This window comes from Heloderma suspectum, chromosome 5, assembly GCF_057233095.1.
Source record: "Heloderma suspectum isolate Gila_16-S chromosome 5, 16-S_ref, whole genome shotgun sequence".
In the NCBI taxonomy this organism is placed as follows: domain Eukaryota; kingdom Metazoa; phylum Chordata; class Lepidosauria; order Squamata; family Helodermatidae; genus Heloderma; species Heloderma suspectum.
In genome coordinates this window covers 232,628,406-232,642,655 of record NC_139462.1, presented here as the reverse complement: position 1 = coordinate 232,642,655, position 14,250 = coordinate 232,628,406, and the positions used below count along the sequence as shown (strand labels likewise).

The following is a 14,250-nucleotide window of genomic DNA, read 5'->3' as shown; positions in this document are numbered from 1 at the left end:
GCCCCTATTTTCGCCGTAGTCTACGTAAATGTTTACGTAGACTACAGCGACCAAATAAGGAACGGGAATGGCGGCTCCCTATGGGGGCTGCCATTATCCGTACACAGCCGTACACAGCCGATCCGTGAATCGTTACGTAGCCTATCAGGGGGCGTTTTTTTTCTTCTTTTATTGCAATAGCGGCGGCGGCAGCCGGTCAAAAGACCGGCTGCCGCTCCCGCCCCGCTCGAACACCCACCGAACCGCCAGCCGGACCCGCCGCTGGGAGGGACATTCGGCGAAGGTAAGTCCCGTCCCGGGGGGGGGTGCGGGGGGGTTCGGAGGATTTCTCCCCGAAACTTGTTCGGGGGGCCGAACACGGCGCTCGGCCCCCCGAAGTTTCGGGGAGAAATTCTCCGCCAACCCTACTTTTATCTATTGTGAGAATTGGCCATTTATTCCTACTCTCTACTTTCTGTTCTCCAGCCAGTTACTGATCCATACGTTTCCTCTTTTGAAGTCAAATGTGACTGTGTTGGATTTCCTTTGCTATTTTCCACTTATATCTAAATAAAGTTTGATAGCACCCTGGTCACTGAAACTCCCTGTTCATTGCTCCCATTTGCTCACTTTGAATGGCGAGCTCCTGGCAGGCTACTTACAGAGCTGTGCATCTCCTGGCCCCATCCCCAATGGCTTCGTGGGCCCACCTTCAGGAGGAGAGGCCCCTCCACCAGCAGAACCATGTGCCAGAGCACCCAGCAAGGTTTGTGGGCTCTGGAGTGAGCAGGGGAAGGAGGGAGAGATGCTTGAGGGTCAGGGGGATGCTTGGCGCCTCCTTGCCCCATCCATGCTCGGAAGGAGTGGAAGAGAGGTCATAATTTTTTTAAATAACGTGCTGGGCTTGATGAAGCCAAGGCTGGAGTTAAAATTGCTGGAAGAAACATTAACAATTTCAGATATGCAGATGATACCACTTTGATGGCTGAAAGCGAGGAGGAGCTGAGGAACCTTATGACGAAGGTGAAAGAAGAAAGTGCAAAAGCTGGGTTGCAGTTCAACCTCAAAAAAACCAAGATTATGGCAACCAGCTTGATTGATAACTGGCAAATAGAGGGAGAAAACGTGGAGGCAGTGACAGACTTTGTCTTTATAGGCGCAAAGATAACTACAGACGCTGACTGCAGCCAGGAAATCAGAAGACGTTTACTTCTTGGGAGGACAGCAATGACAAATCTTGATAAAATAGTGAAGAGCAGCGACATCACACTGACAACAAAGGTCCGCATAGTTCAAGCAACGGTATTCCCCATAGTAACCTATGGCTGCGAGAGCTGGACCATAAGGAAGGCTGAGCGAAGGAAGATCGATGCTTTTGAACTGTGGTGCTGGAGGAAAATTCTGAGAGTGCCTTGGACTGCAAGAAGATCCAACCAGTCCATACTCCAGGAAATAAAGCCAGACTGCTCACTTGAAGGAATGATATGAAAGGCAAAACTGAAGTACTTTGGCCACATCATGAGAAGACAGGACACCCTGGAGAAGATGCTGATGCTAGGGAAAGTGGAAGGCAAAAGGAAGAGGGGCCGACCAAGGGCAAGGTGGATGGATGATATTCTGGAGGTGACGGACTCGACCTTGGGGGAGCTGGGGGTGGCGACGGCTGACAGGAAGCTCTGGCGTGGGCTGGTCCATGAAGTCACGAAGAGTCGGAAGCGACTGACCAAATAAACAACAACAAATGTTTTAACATTTCAAGTAAGCTTTGCTAACTTTCACTATTTCTCTCACTTCAGCCCCACCAGCATCAGAATTGAGAATTGTCCTGCTTGGTAAAACAGGTTCTGGGAAAAGTGCAACAGGGAACACCATCCTGGGAAAGGAAGAGTTGCAATCCTTCGTGTCAGCCAAGTCAATAACCACGACATGTGAAAGGAAGGAATGCATCCTCAAGGGGAGGAAAATTATAGTGGTTGATACTCCTGGTATCTTTGACACCAGTCTTGAAGACTGGTGTCCCCTTCATGGATCACTGCCTTGTTGTGGTGAAGGGACTTGCGTAATTCAGTGAAGCCATAAGCTATGCCGTGCAGGGCCACCCAAGACGGACAGGTCATGGCAGAGAGTTCTGACAAAATGTGGTCCACTGGAGAAGGAAATGGCAACCCACTCCAGTATTCTTGCCAAGAAAACCCCATGGAACGTATCACAAGGCTAAAAGAGATGATGCCGGAAGATGAGCCCCTCAGGTCGGAAGGTGTCCAATATGCTACTGGGGAAGAGCAGAGGGTATTTCCAAGTAGCGCCAGAAAGAGTGAAGCGGCTGGGCCAAAGCCGAAAGGACACTCAGCTGCGGATGAGTCTGGTGGTGAAAAGAAAATCCGATGCTGTCAAGAACAATATTGTTTAGGAACCTGGAATGTCAGATCAATGAATCAAGGTAAGCTGGAGGTGGTCAGACATGAGATGGCAAGACTGAACATCAACATCTTGGGAATCAGCAAACTAAAATGGACAAGCATGGGCGAATTTAATTCAGGTGACCATCATATCTACTACTGTGGGCATGAATCCCTTAGAAGAAATGGAGTAGCACTCCTAGTCAACAAAAGGGTGGGAAAAGCAGTACTGGGGTACAATCTCAAAAACGATAGAATGATCTCAGTACAAATCCAAGGCAAACCATTCCACATCACAGTAATTCAAGTCTGTGCCCCAACCACTGAGGCCGAAGAAGCGGAGGTTGATCGGTTCTATGAAGACCTACAACACCTCCTAGGACTACCACCAAAAAAAGATGTCCTCTTCATCGTAGGGGATTGGAATGCTAAAGTAGGAAGTCAAGAAATCACCGGGATAACAGGCAGGCATGGCCTTGGTGTACAAAATGAAGCAGGACAAAAGCTAATAGAGTTTTGCCAAGAGAACACGCTGATCATAGCAAACACTCTTTTCCAACAGCACAAGAGGCAACTCTACACATGGACATCACCAGATGGTCAATATCGAAATCAGATTGATTATGTCCTTTGCAGCCAAAGATGGAGAAGCTCTATACAGTCAGTCAAAACAAGACCTGGAGCTGACTGTGGTTCAGATCATGAGCTTCTTGTTGCAAAATTTCGGCTTAAATTGAAGAACGTAAGGAAAACCACTAAACCATTCAGGTATGACCTAAATCATACCCCTTATGAATGTACAGTGGAGGTGAGGAATAGATTTAAGGGATTAGACCTGATAGACAGAGTGCCTGAGGAACTATGGATGGAGGTCCGTAACATTGTTCAGGAGTCAGCAACGAAATCCACCCCGAAGAAAAAGAAATGCAAGAAAGCCAAGTGGCTATCTGATGAGGCTTTACAAGTAGCTGAGGAAAGAAGGGAAGCGAAAAGCAAGGGAGAAAGGGGAAGATATATCTAACTGAATGCAGAGTTCCAGAGAATAGCAAGGAGAGACAAGAAGGCCTTCTTAAATGAACAATGCACAGAAATCGAGGAAAACAACAGAATGGGGAAGACTAGAGATCTCTTCAAGAAAATCGGAGATCTCAAGGGAACGTTTTGTGCAAAGACGGGCATGATCAAGGACAAAGAAGGCAGGGACCTCACAGAAGCAGATGAGATTAAGAAGAGGTGGAAAGAATACACAGAAGAACTATACAGGAAAGATCTGAATGTCCCTGATAGCCATGATAGTGTGCTCACTGTACTTGAGCCGGACATCCTCGAGAGTGAAGTCAAGTGGGCCTTAGGAAGCATTACTAACAACAAAGCTAGCGGAGATGACAGTCTTCCAGCTGAGCTATTTAAAATCCTAAAAGATGATGCTGTTAAAGTGCTGCACTCAATATGCCAACAAATTTGGAACACTCAACAGTGGCCGCAAGACTGGAAAAGATCAGTTTACATTCCAATTCCAAAGAAGGGCAACGTCAAAGAGTGTTCAAACTACCGCACAATTGCGCTCATTTCACATGCCAGCAAGGTGATGCTCAAAATCCTACAAGCTAGGCTTCAGCAGTATGCGAACCGAGAACTACCGGAAGTACAAGCTGGGTTTCGAAGAGGCAGAGGAACTAGGATCAAATCGCCAACATTCGCTGCATCATGGAGAAAGCAAGAGAATTCCAGGAAAACGTCTATTTCTGCTTCATTGACTACGCTAAAGCCTTTGATTGTGTGGATCACAACAAACTGTGGCAAATTCTTAAAGTGATGGGAGTACCAGACCACCTTACCTGTCTCCTGAGAAACCTGTACGAGGGACAAGAAGCAACAGTAAGAACCAAACATGGAACAACCGATTGGTTCAAAATTGGGAAAGGAGTACGACAAGGCTACATATTGTCGCCCTGCTTATTTAACTTATATGCAGAGTACATCATGAGAAACGCCGGGTTGGATGAATCAGAGGTCGGAATTAAGATTGCCGGGAGAATTATCAACAACCTCCGATATGCAGACGATACCACCCTAATGGCAGAAAGCGAAGAGGATCTCAAGAGCCTCTTGTTGAGGGTGAAAGAGGAGAGTGCAAAAGCTGGTTTGAAACTCAACATTAAAAAAACGAAGATCATGGCATCTGGCCCCATCACTTCTTGGCATATAGAAGGGGAAGAAATGGAAGCTGTGACAGATTTTATTTTCTTGGGCTCCAAGATCACTGCAGATGGTGACTGCAGCCATGAAATTAAAAGACACTTGCTCCTTCGGAGGAAAGCTATGGCAAACCTAGACAGCATAGTAAGAAGCAGAGACATCACCTTGCCGACAAAAGTCCGTCTAATCAAAGCTATGGTTTTCCCAGTAGTAATGTATGGCTGTGAGAGCTGGACTATAAGGAAGGCTGAGCGCCAAAGAATTGATGCCTTCGAACTGTGGTGCTGGAGAAGACTCTTACGAGTCCCCTGGACTGCAAGGAGGTCAAATCAGTCCATCCTAAAGGAAGTCAACCCTGAGTGCTCATTGGAACGACAGATACTGAAGCTGAAGCTCAAATATTTTGGCCACCTAATGCGAAGAGAAAACTCCCTGGAAAAGACCCTGATGCTGGGAAAGACTGAAGGCAAAAGGAGAAGGGGATGGCAGAGGATGAGATGGCTAGATAGCATCACCAATGCAATGAATATGGACTTGAGCACGCTCCGGGAGAGAGCGCAGTACAAGAAGGCCTGGCGTGCTATGGTCCATGGGGTCACGAAGAGTCGGACATGACTGAACGACTGAACAACAACAACTCCTGGTATCTTTGACACCAGTCTTGAAGACAGTGTTGTAGCCACAGAAACCAAGCTCTGTGTTTCTCTTGTTCATCCAGGACCCCATGCAATAATTCTGGTTATACAGTTGGGCCGTTTCACCAAAGAGGAAAGGGAATCTGTTAAGCTGGTAAAAGAAATCTTCCAGGTTAAAGCAAAGAATTGCATGATCCTTTTGTTTACCCGTAAAGAAGATTTAAGAGGTAGAGATCTTCAGAAATATTACATAGCAAATGCACAGACAACCCTCCAGGACTTGGTTCGGGAGTGTGGAAATCGATGAATTGCTTTTAACAATAAACTTTCTGAGGAAAACAGGAAGGATCAAGTTTCTGAGCTGATTAAAATGATTGATGATATGATGGCAGACAACAAGGAAGACCCACACTACACTGAACGGCAGTTGGAACAGGATATTAAGTGTTGGAAGAAACTCTGTCCCATTCTGTAGTGGAACTAAGAAGACTTGGAATAAAAATGAGAAATGCATTTGCTGGTTATTTCTGAGTGACTTTGTGGTTGGAGGAATGTGGCGCTTTCCCACCCAACCAGATGTTTCTTAGCCAGAAAGTAGCATGGCTGATCCCCTTCTGCATCGTCAATGAACTCTTTGCCCTTCACTCCTGCTACACTCCTGCTATCTCTGCCCTTTCACCCCTCTGGTTCTTCTTGCACCAACAGGTCTCCTGCTCTTATACCAAACTCCGCTCTCTCCCCCTTTCAGCACCCTAGAATGTCCTTCCACCTTGGGGCACAGACCTCTACCTTGGTCACATAGGCCGGCTAGCATTAGCTAGTCGGCAAGATTACACAAGGAATGAAATGAGCTGCAGAAAAGTACCGCTAGGTTAAGTACCTTCATTCAGTGGCTTCACACCTGGGCACTGTCGGCCACCATGGCAGCGCCTGAACTATTATATAAACCCACACGAAATTGGTGCCTGTGGCTGGGGTAATTTTGGCCTTTCCTTTGCTATGGCTCTGTTCAGGCTCACAAGTCTAAGAATTGTCACAAAGCACCCCCAAATTCTGCTGTTCTGGGAAGACAGAGCCCTATCTGGAAGGGGACTAGGGTTTTTTGGTCTCAGAGAAGAGCAGCAAAGCAGGTCCCAGAGGAAATTGAGGCCTTGTACAACCCAAGTGCATCTCTGGATTTCTTGCACTCAGCTTCCTGGCCAGCCATTGTGCTCTGATGGCCTTAAGTCCTCTGTGTTAACCCCTGCACTTTTCAGGTCTTGCCTCAGGACAACCACCACTGAAGCCCCCACCGTGGAATACTTCACACTGATTTCTAACTGTATTTAAAAATAATGAATTCAATGTCTTTTAAAGCTGTGAGACCCTAAAAACCCAACATTGTGTAAGCAAGCGTACCTATATGACCCTTCTGTCACCTTTGTTTAAGACCATCAGCAAACTCCCCCTGGCTATCTTGCTCATCTCCTGGACCCCAGAAAGCCAGAGATATGCACCCATCATCTCCCATCTTTTCCTCACATCAGGAAAGAAAGAGAATCCCATTTTCTTTCTTCCCCTAATGTCTGACAGCTAAAAATAAATTTTCCAACATCCATGCGCAATCTTCGAAGAAAGACTGGTTTTATTTTGATTACTAAATCCTGAGAGAAGGATAAAAACAGCAACCCAAATTCATAGAACAGAGAGGGAGAGAAGGAAAGAGGATTCCTTCCATCCTTTCTGCTCAGAAGAGCAATCCCCCCCCCCCGCTTTCCTCCCCTCTTTCTCCCCTTCTTTTCCAGTGAAGGAACTCAACAGAGTTTCCCATCACTTGACTTCCCATCAAGTCAGCAGATAAGAAGAGGTAAATCTTTGCATCATCTTCTGTTTTCCTCCCTTTTCCTAATATTCCACCCCATACCAAACTCCAAATCTCCTAGGCTTTAGCTCTTTCTCCAGCTGCATTTTCCCAACTCCCCCCGCCTTTGTTCTAACCCCTCCTCCAAACTCTCTCCAAACTCCCCCAAAGAGTCTGTTTATCCACCATTCAACTCATCCCAAGCTGAAACGTCTTTCCCCACTTTCCCCCCTTCCTCCATGAACAACCACACACACACACACACACACACACACACACACTTCTCTATCAATCCAAGTGCACCTATCTTAGCTACTGACATTAAATGGTTGATTATCTTTAACCTTCTCAGTGTTAATGTATAATTCTAATTCCCCAAATGTGTATATGATGCTAATTCCCCTGACGTGTGATTTGAAGTCTTCTTCAATAAATCAAAGAATTGCTTTCAAAGACCTTGCTGTGGTCTCTGTCTCTCACCTTTGGGGGTATAAGGTTAGGAAAGGTAGCACCAAATCCAAGAGGTCACTGCCATGGTTAACAAGCGGTGTGAAGGGAGCTATTAGAGAAAAGAGGGTTTCTTTCAGAAAAGGAAGTCTTGCCCAAGAGAGGAAACCAAAGGAAGCATAAGCTTGCGCAGAGGTGATGCAAGCAGACAAGAGATGCAAAAAAGCATTTTGAAGAGCATACTGCTATCTACATCAAGGCCAACAATAAAGAATTCTTTAAATATATCAGAAGCAGGACACCAGCTGGGGAGGCAGTTGGACTGCTGGAAGACAATGGAGTTAAAGGAGTACTGAAGGAGAACAAGGAGACTGCAGAGAAGCTGAATGTAGGGATGTACAAAACTCACCTTTTCGCGGAATCTTTCGCGGTGGGGGGGAAGGCGCTCCGTCCCTCCCCCCGGAATCCTCGACGGGGGGAGGCGATCCGGTCCTCCCCCCAGGAATCCTTGATGGCCGGCTCTCCTCCGTGTAAGATAAATGGGCGAAAAATAGGGAACGCAAATGGTGGCCACCGGAGATGCCACCATTTCGTACGCTAGGTATTTGGGGGGGGGGGGTAGCCATGATAGGCTACGTAAATTCTTACGTAGCCTATCACGGCTGCAAGGATGGCAATGGCAGCAGCAGCAGCCCGGCCGTGGCTGGCCAGGAGACCAGCTGCCGCCGCCGCCGCCACCTCGCCGCCACCGCCTTGCCGCCGCCGCCACCGCTGGAACCGCCGCCAAATCCACCGCATCCGCCCCAGGGAAGTGCCGTCCCAGGGGGATTCCGCAGGGGGCCGGGGGGGCAGGAGGCCGTTCCGCCATGGATTCCAGGGGGGCGGATTCTAAAGAATCCGGCCTCACTGGAATCCGTGGCGGAATTCTCTGCTATCCCTAGCTGATTGAATTCTTCTCCTTGGTCTTCACTGCAGAAGATATAGGACAGATACCTGTGCCTGAACTGGTGTTTTCAGGAAGGGAGTCTGAGGAACTGAGGCGAATAGTGGTGACAAAAGATGAAGTTCTCAACCTTATCGACACACAGAAAGTAAATACATCATCGAGCGCAGATGGTATCCATCCTAGAGTTCTCAAAGAACTCAGATATGAAATTGCTGGTCTTCTAACAAGAATATGCAATGTCCCTAGGATCAGCCTCTGTACCAGAGGACTGGAAGATGGCCAATGTAACACCAATTTTTAAAAAGGGATCCAGGAGGGTTCTGGGAAATTACAGGCTGGTTTGCTTAATGCTGTTTTGGGTAAATTGGTTGAAAGCATTATGCAAGTAACATTAGTAAGCATATAGAAGGACAAGCTCTGCTGAAAAAGAATCAACATTGCTTCCATCAAGGTAAGTCCTGTCTCACCTTTTAGAGTTCTCTGACAGTGTCAATAAACATGTAGACAGGAGCAATCTGGTCAACATTGTTTTCTTGGACTTCCAAAAGGCTTTTGATAAAGTCTATCACCAAAGACCCCTGAGCAAACGTAGCAGTCATGAAATAAGAGGAGAGGCCCTCCTGTGGATCAGTAGCTGGTTAAAGAACAGAAAGCAGGATAAATGGGAATTCTCCCAATGGAGGGATGCACATAGCGGGGTCCTGCAGGGATGGTTATTAGGACCAATGCTTTTCAGTTTATTCACAAATGATCTGGAATTAGGAGTGAGCAGTGAAGTGGCCAAGTTTGCTGAGGACACCAAATTTAGGGTGGTCAAAACAAAGTGGACTGTCAGGCGCTCCAAAAGGATCTCTCCAAACTGGGAGAATGGGCATCCAAATGGCAAATGGTGTTCAATGTAAGCAAGTGTAAAGTGATGCACGTTGGGGCAAAAAAATCCCAACTTCAAGTATAACCTGATGGGATCTGAACTAGCGTTGACCAACCAAGAAAGAGATCTGGCGGTTGTGGTGGACAGCAAAATGAAAATGTCCACCCAGTGTGTGGCCACTGTAAAAAAGGCAAACTTGATGTTGGGCATAATTAGGAAGGGAATTGAGACTAAAACTGCCAAGCAGCTTACTTCCACCATCCAGGGTCCTTGAAAGCTGCCAATGGCCCATGTCTCCTCGCCAAGATGTTGGACATGCCATATCCCAAGTGCCAAAACTCTGCCCCTAGAGATGCTCCAGCGCCTACCCATACCTTGTTGGGGGAGCCTCCTGCCCTGTCAACCCCTCCCCTGTTTCCGCAGGGTCTAAAACGGAGATGATTCTGCATCAAAGCTGGCCATCTGCCGAACATCCTTGCTCCTCACATGGAAGTTTGAGATTCCACTTCAGGATTGTCTACAGCAGGGTATTTAGTGTTCGTTTCTTTTGATGCTGCTTATCTGTTTCCCTCTGCATTCCTTATAACTCCCTCCCTAATCTCAATAAATCCTCTTCATTTGGAACTTGGGCTTAACTGTATACTTCAGACAACCCAGGATGTTTCACCTGTGTGCTGGACGGCACTTCCCCCTCAGTGCTTCAGCCAAAGGGAGGTACAGGGATAACAGGCTGAACTCACTCAGCAATCTAAACAGCCAAACTGAAAGGGATCTGTGGAGTGCCATTTCGAGGAATTCACATGATTAGAAATAGCACCCCACCCCGTTACCAGGGCTGTGTTGTTTCCATGCTGATACAAGGGGCGGAGAGAGTTGCTTCTTCAGGTTGGCCATTTTAAAGGCTGTTCCTGCTGCTGAAATGCCTGGGGCTGAGCCCCCTCTCTTGATATGCAAATCAAATGCTAGGGTTGCCAGTTGACTAGCAAACTACCCGCCCCCATCCCCCCGCCAGATGAAAGAGGCAATAGGCAGGTTCCCCACGGTTGCCCGTTTTTGCTGTGTTTGGCCCATGTGTGCATGCATGCATCCTGGGGCGCAGGGAGCCCAGCAGTGTTAGGTCTGACACCCAGCATCCCTGTAATTCACAGGCAGCAGAAGAGGCTGACTGGCGACCCTGGAGGCAGCAGGGGGAGCCATGCTGGGCGGGGCTGGCTCGCTCCTGCAGCCGACCAGCGCTGGCCCAAGGCAAGCCAGGGACACGAAGCTCCGGGGCCGCAGCCAGGACGCCCGGGCCCCTATGCGCTGCCACTCTGTGCGGTGGGCTGTTGGAGACTCCAGCACCCGTCCGCCTCAGCCAGCATGAGCAATGGCCAGGAATGCTGGGAGAGCAAATCATCTCTAGGGCACTTCTATTTGATTACTTTCATTTGTATACTGTATTTCAGACTTTTATATTGTATTTTATTGTCTTGTATTTTATGGTTTTAATTGTTGTGAACTGCCCAGAGAGCTTCGGCTATTGCGCTGCATAAAAGTGTAATAGAATTAAGAAAGGTCATCAGTTCTCCCCTTTCAAGGCACTTCCTTGAGGCAATCTGCCTTCTCAGCTTGCAGTGGAAGCAAGAGAAGGGACACTGGAGGGAGAGGCTGAATGTGGAGGTTCTCTCCCACCCTAGATCCCCCCCGCCAGAGAACTTTGAGGCTCTTAGGCTTCAGAACTGATGATCTGGTGGTACCGACCTATGTCTACCTAAAGTGGAGGGTGTGGCTGGAGTGGACAGAGAGGATGTCAAGACGGAAAGGTCAGGTGCAGAAGAAGGTGCTACCAAGGGACCACTCCTTCCAAGAGCTCACTGTCTCCTCTGTGGCCCCCTCTATGAGTCCCCAAGAGCCAAATTCCTCCAGTATACTCTTAATTCTTTGGAAAATAGATCCCCTGTGGAACAGGTTTGCTCTTTGCTGGCAGGTAATGATGATTACATGACGCTACAGGTTGCCAAATTTGCTTGTGCTGCCACCAGGAAGCTGAGGGCAAGGCATTTAACTGCTCTTGCCAGCCAATCTTAGGGGAAGGCTTGTGCCTACGCTATTGTCCTGGGCAGGAGTGTCACTTTCTTGTTTTATTATACACATTTTAATTCTCCTCCTTTGTATTTTTACTGTAATGTATTTTATCTGTTTTCCCCCCCTTCTTTTTTTTTTGGTCTCTTACTCATGTATTGTAATTGTTATTTTAACTTGAAATTGTGATGGCCTTTGGCTTTAAACAATAAAGATCTAAAGCTCTATCCTTCTAAAGGCAGGCTCAAATCATTATTGACAGAAAATGTGGAAAAACAGCAAGAAATACCTGACCAGGTTGGTGTGTATGGGGGGCAGGGGATGGGTTCGTGAGCTGTGAAAGTGAAAGGAGAATTCTGCCTTTCTGGGAGATGCTGTGACTGTGCAGAATCGCTCTTCGGGGCGGGGGGGGGGGGTTTACAACAGCCAGCCGTTGTTTTGTGACCATGTGTCAGGGAGGCAGAGGAATTTCCTCCTTAGGCTGCGCCCACGTTCGGTTTCCTGTGCTTTGAACCAGCAGGGTCATGTGCCCAGACTGGTCCCAGACAGGACTGCTTTTAAAGCACCATGGACAAAAGAAAGCCACTGGGGGGGGGGGTGTTATGTGTGCGGGGGAGTGGAGTGGAACGAGAGCGAGCAAACAGCAGGCAAGGAAAAGGCAATGTGACCCCCACTCCCAGCCCCACCTGAAGTGCCTGTCCCTCATTGAAATGGCCCAGTTCTGTGTGCCATCTAATTTCGACTTTTGTGAATAGCCAAGTATGCTTGTTCTAGCACGGTACATGCTGCCTTCCTTAGGGCAAAGCCGTTCATTCTACGTGCCACCCAGAAGGGGCAGCCATCTGGACAGGAGTGCAGCGACCCTCTCCTGTCAATATCTGCAGAAGAGGACATTTCAGCAAGTGCAGCTTTTCTCACCCCAGTTTGACATGCTGCACCTCCTAAAATTCTTCGTCCTGCATGTTTTTTGGTGGCATGGGGGAGTGATGCTCATTTCCTTTGCCTGAGGTTATGGTAGGAGGGTCTGCAAAGAATCCCCCATCCCTGCATCTCCATATCTGGCCAAAATTATGCACCACTGCTGATCGCTTGGCTCAATCCAGTCTTGAGTGACCCCTTCAGTGCCCGGATCTCCTGGGGCCCTGCACAAGTGTAAGCAGTTTATACTGAGCTCTGCCATTTTGGAGACAGCGACAGCCACGCTGTGTCTGGGCCTAGATTCTGCCCTGGGATCTCTACGCTCCAAGCCAGTGCCCAGCTCCGTCCCCCCTTGCTCTTCACTGGCTTGCTTAGGAGGTGAACAGTGCCTGGTCTGCTGGTTCTTTGATTCCTGCTTCTGGACTAAAGGAAGCTGCCTTGTCCTGAGTCTGAACCCCAGTCCATCTCACCAGTATTGTCGCCACTGACTGGCAGCAGTGGCTCTCCAGGGTCTCAGGCAGCAGTTTTTCCAACCCAACCTGGAGATGCTGGGGATCGAACCTGGGACCTTCTGCGTGCAAAGCAGGGGCTCTGCGCCTGAGCTATGGCCTTCCGCTCAAAAAGAGCCTGCAGTACGTGGTATTCCCAGGCAGTCTCCCATCCAAGTTCAAACCAGGCCTGACCCTGCTTAATGTCCAATATCAGACAGGATCGGGTGCTTTTGATGGGATTATTTGGGATTGCTGCCTCCTTAGAAAGGCAGCTAGTGGAGAAAAAACAAAAAGGCAAAACAGAATGAGTGTTTACCAGTCCCACATGCACACAAGGCTAAAAAAATTCCACACCTTTCTTTAGTGAAGGAACGAAAACAGCTTTACTCACAAATATTCTTGCATACAAATGCACATACAGCGGAGGGTTTCAAAAGGACTTTGTTCTGTAACACCAGCAGAGTGAGAGAGAAGAAACACATCTGCTCCCAGCAATGGAGGAGGTCAGACAGAGAGGGGAGCGGGGAGGATGGGGTGGAGTAGCAAACCACACTGAAGGCTATAGAGATCCTAAGGCTAGCTATGCCCAACTTCCCGTGAACAACAAAGCTTGGGCCCAGGCAAAGGCATGAGCCTGTGATGTGAGCCAAAGGGCAAGAGCACAAGGGCTCTCGTCCTGCGGCTCTCAGCCAAGGCAGGAAAGCAGGTGACGCAGAACACAAGATGGAGCTGGCATTGACTACATCTGCCGCCCTGCTTCCAAAGGAGCTGTCACTCTGCTAGCCTCACCAAATGATTTCTGTGGGCTATTAGCTGTGGTTCTCCTGGGTGAGAGCCAGGCGTGCCCATGGGTGTGTGTGTGTGTGTAAGCTTTCAGCCCAAGCTCTGGTGAGACCTGAGTCTGAGGGGACAGTAGCGAAGGTGAGGGCTTGGCTTCTGAGGCTGCACTGGAAGACAAAGAAGGGATGATGGAGAGAGGGGCTAAATTTGGAGGTTCTCAGACTGTCGATTTGGAGCTTCTCCCCCACCCTGGATTTGTGACCCCCCCCCCCAAAAAAAAACTCTTGAGGCTCTTAGGCTTCAAAAGTGATGATTTGGCAATGCTGAGCTATGTCTAGGTAAAGTGAAAGGAACAGGGTATGGCTGAAGAGCACGAACAGGATATCAAGAAGGCACGGTCTGATGCAGAAGAAGGCACTACCAAGGAGTAACTCCTTCTAACAGCAAACTCTGGGGTGAGAGTGCCACCAGGATTGTAGTCCAGTGGTCCCCACTGAGAAACAGGAGGTTTGCACAGTCAGTCTAGTAAATTGTTCCTTGTTGTAAGGGGTGGACTAGATGACTCTTTGGGGTCCCATCCAGCTCTGTGATCCTGTCACTTCACCAGACCCAAATCATCATCCACAGACAATGTGCAAAAACAGCAAGAAAAACCTGAAGAGGTTTGTTTATGTGGTGTGTGTG

The 14,250-nt window shown here is 48.3% G+C and overlaps 1 long non-coding RNA gene and 1 pseudogene across 1 annotated transcript; both read left to right on the top strand.

The window, feature by feature from the left end:
* Positions 1-723: 723 nt before the first annotated feature.
* On the top strand, positions 724-5,973 carry LOC146345325 (GTPase IMAP family member 7-like; annotated as a pseudogene).
* Positions 5,974-7,129: 1,156 nt separating this feature from the next.
* On the top strand, positions 7,130-11,614 carry LOC146345324 (uncharacterized). Its single transcript, XR_014792550.1, has 2 exons — positions 7,130-9,843; positions 10,465-11,614. It is a non-coding gene; the product is annotated as an uncharacterized LOC146345324 (long non-coding RNA).
* The last annotated feature ends 2,636 nt before the right edge of the window (positions 11,615-14,250 follow it).